Here is a 16554-nt window from a genome sequence, read left to right on the forward strand (position 1 = left end):
TTCAAGTCAGTTTGGAATGCCAGATGACATTCAGACCCTGCAGGAAATGACCACTGGTGATCAAGGCTTGTTTCAGAGAATCTGAAAATTCATGACATGATGATGGGATGTATTTCTGAAACATCGAGCATTAGGCACGTAATGACTTGTGACATTCTTTACTGAACAGCAATTCAGGTATAAATACATAACAGAACAGAAAGGATAGACGATGCTTTATGAAGTGTTCCTAGAATTTGAAATTTGGTATGGTATTTTTTTGGGATCTGACTTGTACCGACAGGATTTGAGGGTTAGATATTGTACTGCAGGGGATTCTTCCTGTAATGATCCACATAACACAATGACGAGTAGGCAATGAAGGCAAGGCAGTGGATGTTTACATGGACTTGACAAGCTTTGTTGGAGAAGCCAGAGAACGGTAGTGGATGGTTGCCTCTTTCACTGGTGTGCCTCAGGGATTGGTGCTGAGTCCATTGTTGTTTGTCATCTACTGTATATCAACAACCTGAACGATAGCATGTTAGACTGGATCAGTAAATTTGTGGACACTGGTCCCTCAAAGCTATCAGGTGCACAGCCACGCAATAACTGAAATAGCCCTTGTTGCCGCACCACTCGAATGAAGTCAGACAAGAAAAGGCTTCTGAAACATGACAGATTTGCTTTCTTGTACTGAATTTCAATATACCCTTCAACAAATAAATAAAATAAAATTTGTGATTTTTAGATTTCCTTTCTAAATATTCATGGTATGCACATTACAAAAGAAACTGTTTTTGAACCTGTACAGTTTTCAGGCTTGTAAAAACTTCCTACTCAGAGCAATGGTTGGTCTGTGCAGTTGTGAAAAAAAAAGTAGATGGAACATCACTATCAAAGCTTGCAGTGGGATCTGGACCAGCTGGAAAAATGGGCTAAAAAATGGTTGAAGTGATTTAATGCTGACAAGTGTGAGATTTTGCATGCTGGGAAGACAAACCAGGCTAGAACTTACACAGTGAATGGCAGGGCACTGAAGAGTATGGTAGAATAGAGAGATCTGGGAATAAAGATGCATAATTTCTTGAAAGTAAAGAGAGCTTTCGGCATGATGGCATTCGGAAATCAGAGTATCAAATACAGGAGTTGGGATGTTATGTTAAAGTTGTATAAGTTGCTGGACACATAGAAGGATGTCAATAAGATTGAAAGAGTGCAGAGAACATTTACCAGGAGGTTTCTGGGGCACGAGGACCTGAGTTACAGCAAAAGGTTGAGTAGGTTAGGGCTTTATTCCCTGGAGCATAGGAGAATGAGAGGAGGCTTGATGGAAATGCACAAAGCTATGAGGGATGTAGATAGAGTAAATGTAAGCAGGCTTTTTCCACTGAAAATATCTAATTTACCATATATCTAATCAGCCAATCATGTGGCAGCAACTTGATGCATGAAAGCTTGCAAACATGGTTGAGAGGTTTGGTTGTTGCTTCGACCAAACATCAGAGTGGGGAAGAAACGTAATCTAAGAGATGCTCAATGTGTAATGATTGCTGGTGCCAGACAGGGTGCTTTGAGTATCTCAGAAACTGCTGATCTCCTGGGATGTTCATGCACAACAGTCTCTAGTGTTTGCAGAGAATGGTGTGCAAAAGAAAAAAGAAATCTAGTAAGTAACAATTCAGTTGGTGAAAACACTATATTAATGGAAGAGGTCAGAGGAAAATGGCCAGACTGGTTGAAGTTGACAAGGAGGTGTCAGTAATTTATACAACCACATATTACAAAAGAGGTGTGCAAAAGAGTATCTCTGAATGCATAACATATCAAACCTTGAAGTGGATGGGCTACTGCAGCAGAAGACCACAAACAGGAAGAACCTAATAAAGTGGCCACTGAGTGTTTGTTATTAGGTACAGAAGGGACCTAATAAATTGATTTACACTCAGTAACTCCCATGTATTATACCAAGACATTTTAAGTTGTATTATACTCATGAATATTACTGAAACTTAATGGATTATAGATATTTTATCTACAAACCTTGCTTCATCTTGTCAATTTTTCTGTAACAGTATTACGATTGCTAACATAGTCTTCTGCTTTATCTCTCCTTGTAAACTGGCTGATGCATAATTATCATTTAATTACTGCGGAATAGATTTTTTAAAATTAAAATTAAAATAAAACCGCAGAGCCTGCGTCAGAACTATGAAAGAGAGATGAAAATGTAATTTAAGTTAGAGAAAGGGGAGGGAAGGAGGGACAGATTTAAGATGGGGCGAAAAGAGTTTTAAAAAAAATATATATTGACTGGTTTTAGTATGAATCTATCAACAAAATATCCTAACCTTGCAACTTCGTGCCGTTTAGACCGCTACATTCGTGAAAAAAAAATCGTAGCGCGATTATATTTGATTTTGGGGTGATTGAAAGCTCATATTTGGCAAGTTTAGGAATAAAAACTTGATTTATCATTCTATTTACAAACTGTGAAATAACCAAGATTTCCTCATTATTCCGGAAAACCTCTGTTGTCTTCAGTTACGGCTATTTACTGTACAATCGGGAAAATTCCAGGGAAACTTTGCTTTCACTGGCGGCGACAGAAAGCCCCGGGGTTCTCTGACAGTTACAGTTATAGTGACGACTACTGCGACCTGAAAGGCTAAGGAAACTTCAACTTCCAGGATCCACCGCATCCAGCTGCGTGGGGAGATGCTTCAGGGAGTTGAAGTCCACCCCAGCGCAACCGGGAAAGGCGCACTACAACTCCCAGAATGCCAAGAGGTCTTGCTGCGTAGGCGCGTTAAGGCCCTTTCTGACTTCAAACGGCCGCCATCTTTCGGCTTAACGGGGGATAACGGGGAGGTTGTGTCGGTTGCCCTGGCAGGTTATGGTGAGTAACGGGGCGGTCGACAGCCCTTTGCACCGTCGCTGAATGGCTGAGGAAGTGGTGGGTGACGGAGGGGTAGGGTGCTGGGTGAGGCGGCGGATGGAGGGGTGATGGAGAGCTGTGTCCATTCTCCGGTGACAGGTGCACAGGCAGCGTTCCGCTGCAGCGGGCCTCTCACCTCGGTTCGACCACCAACCCTCCTTTTAGCGGACCTCTCACACCCACCTCTGTCTGCAGTGGGCCTCGCTTCCGCTCTCCCCCAACGCCACCGTCGCTGCTGCTGGCCTCTCACCCGGTCCCCCACAGCCCGCACCCCCCTAGGCCCCCTACTGCGGCGGGCCTCTCACCTGGGTGCCGGCATCCCACACACCCATCCCTTCCTCCTCCCACCTGGTCTCTGACACCAAGGTATTCCCGGTGTCTGCGGCCCCGGGCACCCAGGCTTCCCCACCCACATACCCCAATCATGGCGAAGGATGCCAGTCAAACAAAAACACACAGCCACTGGCCATGCCAGGCTGCAAGAAGGAGCGGGATAAGATTGGCTGGAAATACTGGGTGCATTGCAAATGTTCATGTGGCTTTCACTGAGTTTGTTTTATGGTACCAGCCGCAGATCTTCGGGTTCCATATACATTATAATTATTTTCTTGCTTGTCCATTGGTTTTGTCCAAAGCACTTTTTGCCCCCTTTGTACTGCCTGTACCGTGACTCACAAGTAATGTTGTGTGTTGCAGCATAGGGGTGTTTGGCATTGAGGGTTCCGCGCTTGCAATTTCAGGAACATGAAGTCAGCCTGTTTATTTAGTATCATATGTCCTCCATTAACACAAAAAATCCAGAAGCAAAATATAATTAAGATGCTAGAAATTTGAAATAAAACTTGAAAGTGCTAGAGTCATAGAACATCGCAGCACAGAGACAGGCCCTTCGGCCCACCTAGTTCATGCTGAACTGTAACTCTGCCGAGACCTATGGACCCACACCTGGACCATAGCTTTACATAACCCCAATACATGTACTTACCCAAAACAAAATACAAAATGCTGGAGGAACGCAGAAGGTCAGTCAGCATCTATGGAGGGCCCTTTGCAAGGACTGGTGAATTCATGTACTTAACCAAAATTATCTTAAATGTTGCATTTGAACCCATATTCATCACTTCCTGTGACAGCTTTGTCCACACTTGCACCACCTTCTGAGTGAAGAAGTTTCCCCTCAGGCTCCCCTTAAATATTTCACCTTTCACCCTTAACTCTAAGTCTCACCCAAATTCAGTGGAAAAAGCCTGCTTGCATTTACCGTATCTATACCCCTTGTAATTTTGTATACTTAAATCAAATCTCCCCTTATTATCCTGCACTCCAGGGAAAAGAAACCACTAAACTATTCAACTTTTCCCAATTACGTTAGTTGCTGAAGTCCCAGCAACATTCTTGTAAATTTTATTTGTACACCTCAATCTTATTGACATGTTTCCAGTAGGTAGGTGAACAGACTACACCCAATACTTAAAATTATGGCTCACCAATATCTTGTACAAATTTAACAGCAAGCCGGGCAGCATCAGTGCAGAGTGGAATGGTTAATGGTTTCAGGTCCTAGACTTTTCATCTGAAATAGTTTATGCATTAACAAAGTGTGTTGTACTGAAGAGAATGGTTTCCAATCTTGAATCTATCAAGTAAATAATGTTCTGTGTGGTGAAGCATGGTTTCAGTCCTGAAAAGAATTTGTAAAGGGGATATGATGTGTGAGTTGAAGCTGTCCTATATTTGCAAAGTTCTAATGTCACAAACTTTTTGATACATAATTTTGATTCTCTAAAAAATGTTAAAACATTTTTGTTATTCAAAACAAGTGAGAAAATGTTGGAAATACTTTGCAGCTCAGATAACATTGAGTGGAAAGAGAAATAGTTTAAGTTGGAAAACTAAATTTTAATGAAAGACCTGAAACATTAACTACGAATTCCACTTGTGCTCCCTGAACTGCTGAATCCACCATTTTCTGCTTTTGTTTCATATTTCAAACATCTGCATTTTTAAATGTTTTGTTTTTTGTTTGTTACTTAGTAAACATAAAATTTAAATGCATCTAGTGAGTCTGGTTTTGAGTTTCCCAAACAATAGAAGGCTCTGAGAGAAGAGTACATTTATCCAGCTGTGCCACTTCCAAATGGGACATTCTAACAGATGTGTGTACGTGTGTGTGTGTATATATATATATGTGTGTGTATATATATATATATATATATATAATATACATGCACACACATACATCGGTAGCATAGCAGTTAAAGCGATGCTCTTACAGCTTGGTGTGTTCTGGAGTTTAGAGTTAATTTCCAACACTGTTCTGTAAAGAATCGCTGTATGTTCTCCCCATGGGCGCTCTGGTTTCCTCCCACAGTCCAAAGATGTACTGGGTAGGGTAATTAGTTATTGTAAATTGTTCTGTGATTATGTTAGAGTTAATCAGGGTTGTCTAGTTACTGGGACTATGTGGCTCGAAGGGCCTACTCTGAGCTGTATCTTGTATCACTAAATAAAAATAAAATAGAACAAAATGTGTTTGTGTATATGTATATACATATACCATACACTCATAAGGGCCCAAGTTATTGCCTTATCATTCAGACACTCACACCATTGTGCTGCTTTGTGCTTCCCCTATCTCAGGGTCAATGATATTTAGCGTTTCCAGGGAGAAATTAATGCACTACAGTGGATTCCCATTAATCAGGGTAGCCACTTGTTTGGGACAACTCTTAAAGAACAAAAAGTAATTTGAGAAACTAGCTGGGATTTGCTTTGTTTATTTGGGACACTATGCCACTTAATCGGGTCAGGAGACTGCTGCACAGTTTCTAACTAGTGTCAGTTGGGTGCACTTGCATGGTTTTTAGCACTATACCATGCTTTGGAACAAACAGTTTTTAAATAGCATCAGTTGCTTGTGTTCAAAAAACAGTGATTTTTGTCACTGGTGGTTGGTGTGAAATAAGCATTAAGACATTGTTTTGCTCACCAATGTTTCAAGCATTCAGGCTTGGAGATGCCAGAAATGGTCGGAAGTGAAAATGAAACAATTTCATTACTTTAAGTTAGGAATTACGAAGGTATTGACAATCATCATGAATGTTACAATGAAAATGAAGATTTGGAGGATGTAATCTTCTAAAGCAGGGGTGGCCAACCTTTTACATTCCATGTGTCAATATTTTCGCGCACGAGTTCAGATGCGCCATGCAACTCTTGTACCCCCATCAGTTCTTGTAAAAATACGTGAATATAGACATATTTATCATTTTTACATGATATATTGATTTAATATAAAACAAGATAAACATTACTTACCTTAATGAGACTTTTAACAAATTTATTCTGTCTTCTTTTGATTTCTTCCTTTTTCTTAATCACATATTCTTTCCGTAACTCAGACCCAAGCACTAGCTTCAGTTTTCCTTCTATTTCAGTCTGATGTGTTTTATAGTGTTTATTAAGATCATGTCTTCTATTATGTGAGAAAGTGTTTTCACAACCAATGCATAATGATTTTCCTGACGGACCCGCTATAAATAAGAACTCATTTTCCCACTGTTCATTGAACTAACACTTACTTTCACTTTCTGCTTTTCTTTTGCACTGTGATGGGTAACTGAATGTAAAAACAAGGCTTAATTTTCGAAAAAGTACAAGAATACAAATGTTCACAAAGGACGAACAAAGCACAACTCCGTAGCACATGATGGTCAATTGTAAACTGACTGGCAAAAACCTGCGACGCACCGCTGGTGCAGACACCTGGCGCCTCAGGATCAAACAAGTATGAAACGTATATTGAACAGTTATGGAACGACTGCAGAACAAAAGTCCTTTCCTAGTTTGACTCATTGAACATTTTTTAAAATTGAAAACAGATTAATGTGAAAAAAGATAACATTCGCCAAAAGATGTGCACGAAATAATAAAATCGCTAAAAATAATTGCTAAGTTTTAGATTTATTCTCAGTAAAACCTATTTCTAGTTCTAAGCTACTTGAATTCCTGTTGCAGATTTTTTTTCTACAAATCAGTTTTTGGTTAATACTTTTTGCATGAGTAGGCTTTTTTTATTATCACTGCAGTACAATGCGCCACTTCTAGTCATCAAATGCGCCACAGGTTGACCATCCCTGTTCTAAAGCATCGTATGAAGGCAGCCTATTATCTGCACTTGGTGTTTGTGCTGATTTTGTTCAGAAGAAGTATGCAGGTGAACTCTGTCAATAGCTATTAGGAACTAATGCACAGTTTTATAGTATTGTAGAGATATTGGTTGTATTGCAATTTGTTCTGTATTTCATTTAATAACATAAATTGTTACTCAAAGCTTGCTTTTTTAAAATGCCTTTTAACTATTTCCATGAAACTTCAGCTAATTGGGGCAGCTGCTTAATTGAGTTGATGTGTCCAAATTAACTGGAAACCTGTGTGTCTGTGTGTGTGAGATACATATTAGATTGCTTTGTATCACATGATAGTACAGGACGCATTATGTTAACTGTGTTGATACTTTGTTTAGAATGTATGAATATTAGAAAATAGGAATGGGAAAAAATAAAGGTGCCAGAGGAACAGAAACAGGCAGGATCTATGGAGGAAAATGGATTTTTCAAGACTTAAAAGCTAGAATAGAGATAGACAGTATAAAGATGTGCAGGAAAAAGATGGAACAAGACCTGATGAACAGAAGGTGGATCTTTTGAGGAGTGATATGCAGATGGAGAAGGAATTATTTGATACTGTAGTAGAGACTGGGAGGTAATAGATGGAGAAAATAAAAAGCTGCAGAGGATGGAATCTGATGAGAAAGCATGGAATCAACTGAGGGAGGTGCAGGGAGGAACAATGAGAAGAGGGACACAGTGGGATGGTCTCTCTCTCTCTCAATAGTTGCAGTTATCTCTGGGGATACAGTACTCTATCTTTCACGGCAATTCTGTGATTGCTGTTCCTCAGTGATACAATCTAACCAGATTATCAGTTTTCACATGACTGTTAGCCACTCACAATATTATCTCTCCACAACTTTTCTGATACCACAACAATTATGTGATCTGCCCACCACAAAGTAGTCTATTTTTAAAAATTTTCTTGTGTATAGAGTTAAGAAACTGCAAGGAAAGAAGACCATGATGGGTGTTAGATACAGGCCTCCAAATGGTAGCCAGAATGTAGAATATAAATTATAACAGGAGAAAGAAAAGGCATGTAAAAAGGGTCGTGTTACAATAGCCATGGGGGATTTCAATATGCAGGTCTATTGGGAAAAACAGGTTGGTGCTGCATCCTAAGAGATGAAATTTGTATAATGCCTATGAGATGGCTTTTTAGAGCAGCTTGTGGTTGAGCCCACTAGGGGAAAGGCAATTCTGGACTGGGTGTTGTATAATAAACCAGATTTGATTTGAGAACTTAACATAAAGGAACCCTTGGACACAGTGATCATAATATGATAGAATTCAACCTGCAGTATGATGGGGAGAAGATAAAGTCAGATATATCACTATTACAATGAACTAACAGGAATTATAGAAACATGAGAGAGGAGCTGGCCAAAGTTGAGGATTGATACATCCCAAAGATGAAGACATTTTGGAATGGGAGGATGAGACAACCGTGACTGGCGAGGGATGTCAAAGACAGCATTGAAGGAAAAGAGAGTGCATATAATATAGCAAAAATTAGTGAGAAATTAAAGGATTAGGAAGGCAGTAAAAACCAATAGAGGCAACTAAAAGCCATAAGGAGAGAAAAGATACATTATGAAGGTAAGCTAGCCATTAATATAAGAGAACATACCAAATGTTTTTCCAGATATAAAAAGAGTAAAAGAGAGGCGAAAGACTGCTAGGAAAAGACACTGGAGAGGTAGTAAAGGGGAACAAAGAAATGTAGACAAACTTAAGTATTTTGTGTTAGTCTTCACTGTGAAAATCATTACCTGTATGCCAGAAATTTGAGAGTGTCATGGGGCAGAAGTGAGTGTGGTTGTTATTTCTAAAGAGAAGGAAGCTGAAAGATTTGAAGGTAGATAAGTTACCTGGACTAGATGAGCTACACCCTCAGCGCTCTGAAAGAGGTAGCTGAAGAGATTGTGGAGACATTAGTAATAATCTTTCAAGAATAACTAGATTCTGGAAAATTGCAAATGTCACTCCACTCTTTAAGAAGGGAGGGAGGCAGAAGAAATTATAGGCCAGTTAGCCTGACCTCAGTGTTTGGAAGATGTTGGAATCCATTATTAAGGATGAAGTTTTGGGATACTTGAAGGCACATGGTAAAATAGGCCAAAGTCTGCATGGTTTTCCTTTAAGGGGAAATCTTGCCTGACAAATCTGCTGGAATTCTTTGAAGAAATAGCAAGCAGGCTAGACAAAGGAGAATCGGTGGATGTTGTTTACTTGGATTTTCAGAAGCGCTTTGACAAGATGCTGCATGTGAGGCTGGTTAACAAAATAAGAGCCCAAAGTATTACAGGAAAGATGCTATCATGGATAGAAGATTGACTGACTGGCAGGAGGCAAAGAGTGGGAATAAAGGAGGGCTTTTCTGGTTGGCTGCTGGTGACTAATGGTGCTCCACAGAGAAGAGTATTGCAACCTCTTCCTTTCACATTATACATCAGTGATTTGGATGATGCCATCGATGGCGTTGTGGCCAAGTTTGTAGATAATATGGAGATAGGTGGAGGGGCAGATAGTGTTATGGAAGCTGGGAGGTTGCAGAAGAACTTAGAAAGATTGGGAGAATGGTCAAAGAAGTGGCAGATGGAATATAATGTAGGGAAGTGTATGGTCATGCATATTGTTAGGAAGAAAGGCATAGACTATATTCTAAACGGGAAGAAAATTCAAAAATCAGAGGTGCAAAGAGACTAAGGAGTCCTTGTGTGGGATTCCTTAAAGGTTAATTTGCAGATTGAGTCAGTGGTAAGGGAAGCAAATACAATGTTAGCATTCATTTCAAGGGCACTAGAATATAAGAACAGAGATGAAATGCTGTGTTTTATAAGGCACAGTAGGAGTTTTGTGAGTCAATTTTGGACCCCTTGTCTAAGAAAAGATGTGCTGGCATTGTAGGGGTTCCAGACGACATTTATAAGTATGATTCCAAGATTGAAGGGACTACTGTGAGGAGCGTTTGATCACTCTGGGGTTGTACTCACTGGAATTTAGAAGAATGGGGTGGGGGGGGGAAATCTTATTGAAACTAATCGAATATTAAAAGGCCTAAATAGTGGAAGTGGAGAGGTTGTTTCGTACAGCAGGTGAGTCTAGGATCAGAGGGCACAGCCTCAGAATAGAGGGACATCTATTTAGAACAGAGGTGAGGAGGACTTTCTATAGCCAGACTGTAGTGATTGTGTGAACTTCATTGTCACAAAAGGCCATGGAGGCCAAGTCATTTGAGTATCTTTAAAGTGGAAGTTGATGGTTTCTTGATTAGTCAAGTCGTCAAAGGCTATAGGGAGAAGGTTTCATCTTTTTCCATTGATAGAAATAATAAATAGAGGCTATAGCTTTAAGGTGAGAGGGGAAAAGTATTTGTAAGATTGTTAGGTGCTTAGAGCACACTGCCAGGGTGGTGGTGAATGGCATTTAATTAGATAATTGAGTATGCAGGAAATGGAGGGATATTGGTTTAGTTTAATTTAGCTTCTGTTGACACAGACTCTGTTAGTTAAAGGGCATGTTCCCTAAGAATTGTGTGTATTTCAATATAATATAGTGTTCAAATACCAGAAACTGTTACTTTAAATTGAAAAGAATAAAGTTTAATGGATATTTGAATTGTTTCTTTTTATAATGGCAGGTGCCTAGAAGGGTAAGTGATGAAAGTAGAGACAATAGTGATGTTTAAGAGCAATGGGGCAGCTGCATGAACTGGCAGGTAATGGAAAGATATAGACCATGAGCAACCAGATTAGTATCATGGTCAGCACAGACTTTGTGGGTGGTAGACTCTGTTATTGTGCTGTACAGACTGTTCTCTGTAACACTCCTCCCAAACCACCCCACACCCATACTAACTCCTTTTGCCACCAATTCTGCCAAGCTCTTCAGCTTTCCGGGTCCTAAGTTGTGACATCCATTTCTGAAACTGCATTGTTGTGTTGCCTTGTCCTCTTTCCTTATAGCAATACTTGCTTGTTTGCCCAAGCTTTAGTGCCATCTATATTAACATCCTTCCTATTCAGTGTCACTGTGTTTGATTGCATACCTGTGAAGAGCTAGGAATGACTTATTACAATAGCTGTATAAATCATTTCAGATTAAACTCTACATTTGGATCTTGTTAATTAAGAATGCTCAGAATTAGGATAATAGGTAAATTGATGAGATATTAGAAATAAAACAAAATACAACAGACAACATACACAAAATGCTGGAGGAACTCAGCAGGCCAGGCAGCATCTATGAAAAAAGTAAAGTAACATCAACTGTACGTTTTTCTGTAGATGCTGCATGGCCTGCTGAGTTCCTCCAGCATTGTGTATGTGTGTGTGTGTGTTGCTTGGATTCCCAGCATCTGCAGATTTTGTCTTGTTAGTGACTTGAAAATACAACAGACTGTTCAGAAAACAGATGCATGCTGGCCTTTATTGCTGAGGTGAGGACACAAAAGCAAAGAAGTTCTGCTGATAGCATATGTACTTTTATTTAATGTTTGTGCACTCTAATCAGAATTCATTATTTTCCATTATAATTTATACATGAGTCTGCTAATGTAAAGTAATTGTTCTCAATCTAGACGGGCTCTATGGTTTCAGTTGCTGAGTATTTTCAGAAGTCAACAGATCTTTGAATAGTATGTAAATAAAACCTTAGTGTTGGAAAGCAGTGCTAAGGAAGAAGATAAGCAATGGACATTAACTGGAATGGCAGACTCAAGGGGAGGAACTCAGGTTGTCCATCTGCTATTATGTTTCTGAATGATTTTAACAATTTGATTTATCAGAACTTACTGTTAGAACTTGCAGGAAAGATTTGGGAGTTTTTATTATGTATTTAAAAACTGTAGTTACTGGAATTTCACTGAACTGTCCAGCCAAGGAGATTAGTCCTCATGGAACTCCCCAGTTTAGCAAAATTTAACTTACTGAATTCATTTACTTTTGAAGCAAGAAATGAAAGTTTGTCATTGGTCAGTTCTTTACTGTTATTTTTCCTTTTGTTATTTTTTTTCTTTCCTTCTGAAGTCTCCTCTTTTTCTCTGAGTATCGCTGTGTCTAATGTAGCCTTGAGGGTGCTAATAGTCTTCCAGTTATTTTTTTATGGAGCAATTCTTTATGCGAACAGTGAAACTTGTAAATTTAACCAATGAATGCTATTTTGGGAAGAAGGCAATGAGACACCTGTGGTCTTGTCTCTGATTACTTGATTATTAGAGGTTAAGTATTCAGCATTGTCTTTGCCTCATGCCCCCACTTCTCCATTTTTGATAGGTAGAATAGGAACAAGATAGTTCTGTTTCCATCAAACGAACACAAGGCGAAAACCAAATGACAGAGATTCACTGGGAGATGCAAACTGTTTTCTGGAATCACCAGTATCATCTTGCAACCCAAAGCTATACTTTATTTCTATAATACCATCACACAAGCAGGCCAGAACCAGTCCTTTCCCAAACAAACGGAAATAAGGCATTCAGAAAACTTCCAAAGCATTCATATATTAAAAGAATAAAAATTTGTGGTGGCACAGTGGTCAGCACATTGCTTTACAATGCCAAGCAATCACCAAAAGAGGTTCATTTCCTGCCACTGCCTTAAGGAGTTTAGAGCAGCATGGTAGTACAGTGTAGCAGTTAGCTTAATGTTATTATATTGCCAGTGACCCGAGTTCAATTCCTGCACTGTGTAAGGAGTTTACGAGGGGTGGTTGATACGTTCGTGGCCTAATGTAGAAGAGTCAATTTTAGAAAACCTAGCACATTCATATTTCAACATAGTCCCCTCCTACATTTGCACACTTACTCCAGCGGTCGTGGAACATACAGATCTTGGACCTCCAGAAAGTGTCCACACCAGGGGTGATTGATAAGTTCATCGTCTAAGGTAGAAGGAGATGAGTTATACAGCTCTCGTTACATGTGCATGCAGTTCAACTCTGTGAGTGATTATGCGGAAAGTTTGAAGTTGATAACTCATCTCCTTCTACCTTAGGCCATGAATTTATAAATCCCCCCCCCCGATGAGTTATTAACTTCAAACTTTCTGCATAATCACTCAAAGAGTTGAACTGTGTGTGCAAGTAACGAGAGCTGTATAACTGATCTCCTTCGACCTTAAGCCACGAACTTATCAATCACCCCTGCTGTGGACATGTTCTGGAGGTCCAAAATCTGTATGCTTCACGACCGCGGGACTAAGTGTGTAAATGTAGGAGGGGACTACGTTGAAAAATAAATAAAAATTGACTCCTTCTAACTTGGGCAATGAACTTATCAATCACCCCTCGTATACATTCTCCCTGTGACTGCATGGGTTTTCTCCCACATCCCAAAGATATATAGGTTAGTTGGTTAATTGGTCACATAGATGTAATTGGTGGCACAGTCTCATTTGGACAGGTGATCCTGATGTCATGCTGTACCTCTAAATAAAAATAAAATACAATTAGTTAACAAATCAATGAATATAAATTTATTCTTCTGCATCATAATTAATGGATTTGTTGATCCTGAGTCTGGCACGTTAATTCCCCAGTGTCACTGCTGATGGCTGCAACAAATACACAATCCTCCAATATATTCTTAAGTGTCCCATCAGAAGACAGCTGGCAAAACTCCAGTGAAGAGCAGTCAGCATTTGAGGGTTTCTCCATTCACAAGGGAATCCTGGACTTTAATAGATAAAGAACAGAGCACGATGTTTGTGGACTGTAATGTCATTTCTTGTACTAAGTAATTCATTATGAAATCAAGCCCTAATCAAGCTGTTTGGTAATGAATACCACACACAAAATGCTGTAGAATGCAGCAGGCCAGGCAGCATCTATAGGAAGAAGCACTGTTGACGTTTCGGGCCGAGACCCTTCATCAGGACTAACTGAAAGAAGAGATGGTAAGAAATTTGAAAGTAGGAGGGGGAAATCTGAAATGATAGGAGAAGACAGGAGGGGGTAGAATGAAGCTAAGTGCTGGAAAGGTGATTGGTAAAAGTGATACAGAGCTGGAGAAGGGAAAGGATCATGGGATGGGAGGCCTAGGGAGAAAGAAAGGGGGAGGGGAGCACCAGAGGGAGATGGAGAACAGGCAGAGTGATGGGCAGAGAGAGAAAAAAAAGGAGGGAGTGGGAAATAAATAAATCAGGGATGGGGTAAGAGGGGAAGGAGGGGCATTAACGAAAGTTAGTGAAATCAATGTTCATGCCATTAGGTTGGAGGCTACCCAGACGGAATATAAGGTGTTGTTCCTCCAACCTGAGTGCGGCTTCATCTTGACAGTAGAGGAGGCCATGGATAGACATATCAGAATGGGAATGGGACGTGGAATTAAAATGTGTGGCCACTGGGAGATCCTGCCTTCTCTGGCGGACCGAGTGTAAATGTTCAGTGAAACGGTCTCTCAGTCTGCGTTGGGTCTCACCAATATATAAAAGGCCACACCGGAAGCACCAGACGCAGTATACCACACCAGCCAACTCACAGGTGAAGTGTCATCTCACCTGGAAGTACTGTCTGGGGCCCTGAATGGTGGTGAGGGAGGAAGTGTAGGGGCTGGTGTAGCATTTGTTCCGCTTACAAAGATAAGTGCCAGGAGGGAGATCAGTGGGAAGGGATGGGGGCGACAAATGGACAAGGGAGTCGTGTAGGGAGCGATCCCTGTGGAAAGCAGAAAGGGGGGGTGGGAAAGATATGCTTGGTAGTGGGATCCCGTTGGAGGTGGCGGAAGTTATGGAGGATTATACATTGGACCTGGAAGCTGATGGGGTGGTAGATGAGGACAAGGGGAACCCTATCCCGAGTGGGGTGCGGATGGGGTGAGAGCATATGTGCGTGAAATGGGACAGATGCGTTTGAGAGCAGAGTTGATGGTGGAGGAAGGGAAGCCCCTTTGTTTAAAGAAGGAATACATCTCCTTTGTCCTGGAATGAAAAGCCTCATCCTGAGAGCAGATGCGGCAGTGACAGCGGAATTGCGAGAAGGGGATGGCATTTTTGCAAGAGACAGGATGGGAAGAGGAATAGTCCAGGTAGCTGTGAGAGTCAGTAGGCTTATAGTAGATAACCCATCTCCAGAGATGGAGACAGAAAGATCGAGAAAGGGGAGGGAGGTGTCAGATGTCCTACCAGGTAAATTTGAGGGCAGAGTGAGAGTTGGAGGCAAAGTTCATGAAGTCTCAACGAGCTCAGCATGCGTGCAGGAGGCAGCGCCAATGCAGTTGTCGACGCAGCGAAGGAAAAGAGGGGGACGGATACCCGTATAGGCTTGGAACATGCACTGTTCCACAAAGCCAACAAAAAGGTAGGCATAGCTGGGACCCATACGGGTGCCCATGGCTACACCTTTGGTTTGGAGGAAGTTGGAGGAGCCAAAGGAGAAATAATTGAGGGTAAGGACTAATTCCGCCAGACGGAGGAGAGTGGCGGTAGAGGGGAATTGGTTAGGTCTGGAATCCAAAAAGAAGCGGAGAGCTTTGAGACCTTCCTGGTGAGAGATGGAGGTATATAGGGACTGGATGTCCATGGTGAAAATAAGGCAGGGTGAGCCAGGGAACTTAAAATCACTGAAAAGATTCAAAGCGTGAGAAGTGTCACGAACGTAGGTGGGAAGGGATTGGACGGGGGGGGGGTGGGGGGATAAAAGTGTCAAGGTATGCAGAAATGAGTTCGGTGGGGCAGGAGCTAGCCGAGACAATGGGTCTACCAATGAGTGCTTTAATTGTTTTATTTTGGAGGGAAGAGGGTTCATATTATGTTCCTGTACCACCACCATGGTAATGTAAGGTTGAAGCCTGATTCTATCTTGATTCCTTATCCCCTTTTGAGTTGAGCATAATTTGCTTGGCAAATTATTTTTGGGAACATTTCTGTCTGCATAGTTCCCAGGAGAAATCGCTGGATCATCAATGCAAATAAGAACGTTTTCTGATTATTCCTACTTTCCTGAATTGATTGAGAGGATGTCATTCACTGAAATTGTAAGACGGACAGAGCAATGGCAAGTGGAATTTAACTTTGATAAGTGCAAGTTGATGCACTTTGGGAGGAATAGTAAAGGTAGGTGAATGATTTGCTGTGACTGGTGCAGCACTAAAGTGTTCAAAGAAACCGAGGCTTCTATACAAGTTCAAGTATCCCTAAATATAACAGGTAGAGAAGTTGAAAACATGCAGAAATATTTGTCTCCATTAGTCAGGACATAGAAAACCAGAGCAGAGAGGTTCTGAAACAAATTTGTGAAACATTGCTGGAGTATTGTGGGCTGTTTTAATTGCCACATTCTGTAGGAAGGATGTGATTGTTCTAAAGAAGTTACGGAGGAGATTCACAAGATGTTGCCTGCAATAGAGTGTTTCAATTAGAGTAGCAGAGACTGGTTTGCTTTCATGGAGCAAGAAGGAAGAATTTTTTTTCACCCAAGTGGTGCTGGAAATCTGAATCCACTATCTGGGGAGCCAGATATTTT

The 16554-nt window shown here is 40.8% G+C and overlaps 1 protein-coding gene across 2 annotated transcripts in view; it reads left to right on the top strand.

Moving 5' to 3' along the window:
* Positions 1 to 2786: 2786 nt before the first annotated feature.
* LOC140735886 (AP-1 complex subunit gamma-1-like) overlaps positions 2787 to 16554 on the top strand; it is a 161602-nt gene continuing 147834 nt past the window's right edge. For both annotated transcript variants that reach the window (XM_073061459.1, XM_073061460.1), the window contains exon 1: positions 2787 to 2878. The gene's annotated coding sequence lies outside the window, so the exon portion shown is untranslated. The remainder of the gene's footprint in view (positions 2879 to 16554) is intronic.

The sequence above is a fragment of the Hemitrygon akajei genome, chromosome 11 (assembly GCF_048418815.1).
Source record: "Hemitrygon akajei chromosome 11, sHemAka1.3, whole genome shotgun sequence".
NCBI classification, from domain to species: Eukaryota; Metazoa; Chordata; class Chondrichthyes; order Myliobatiformes; family Dasyatidae; genus Hemitrygon; species Hemitrygon akajei.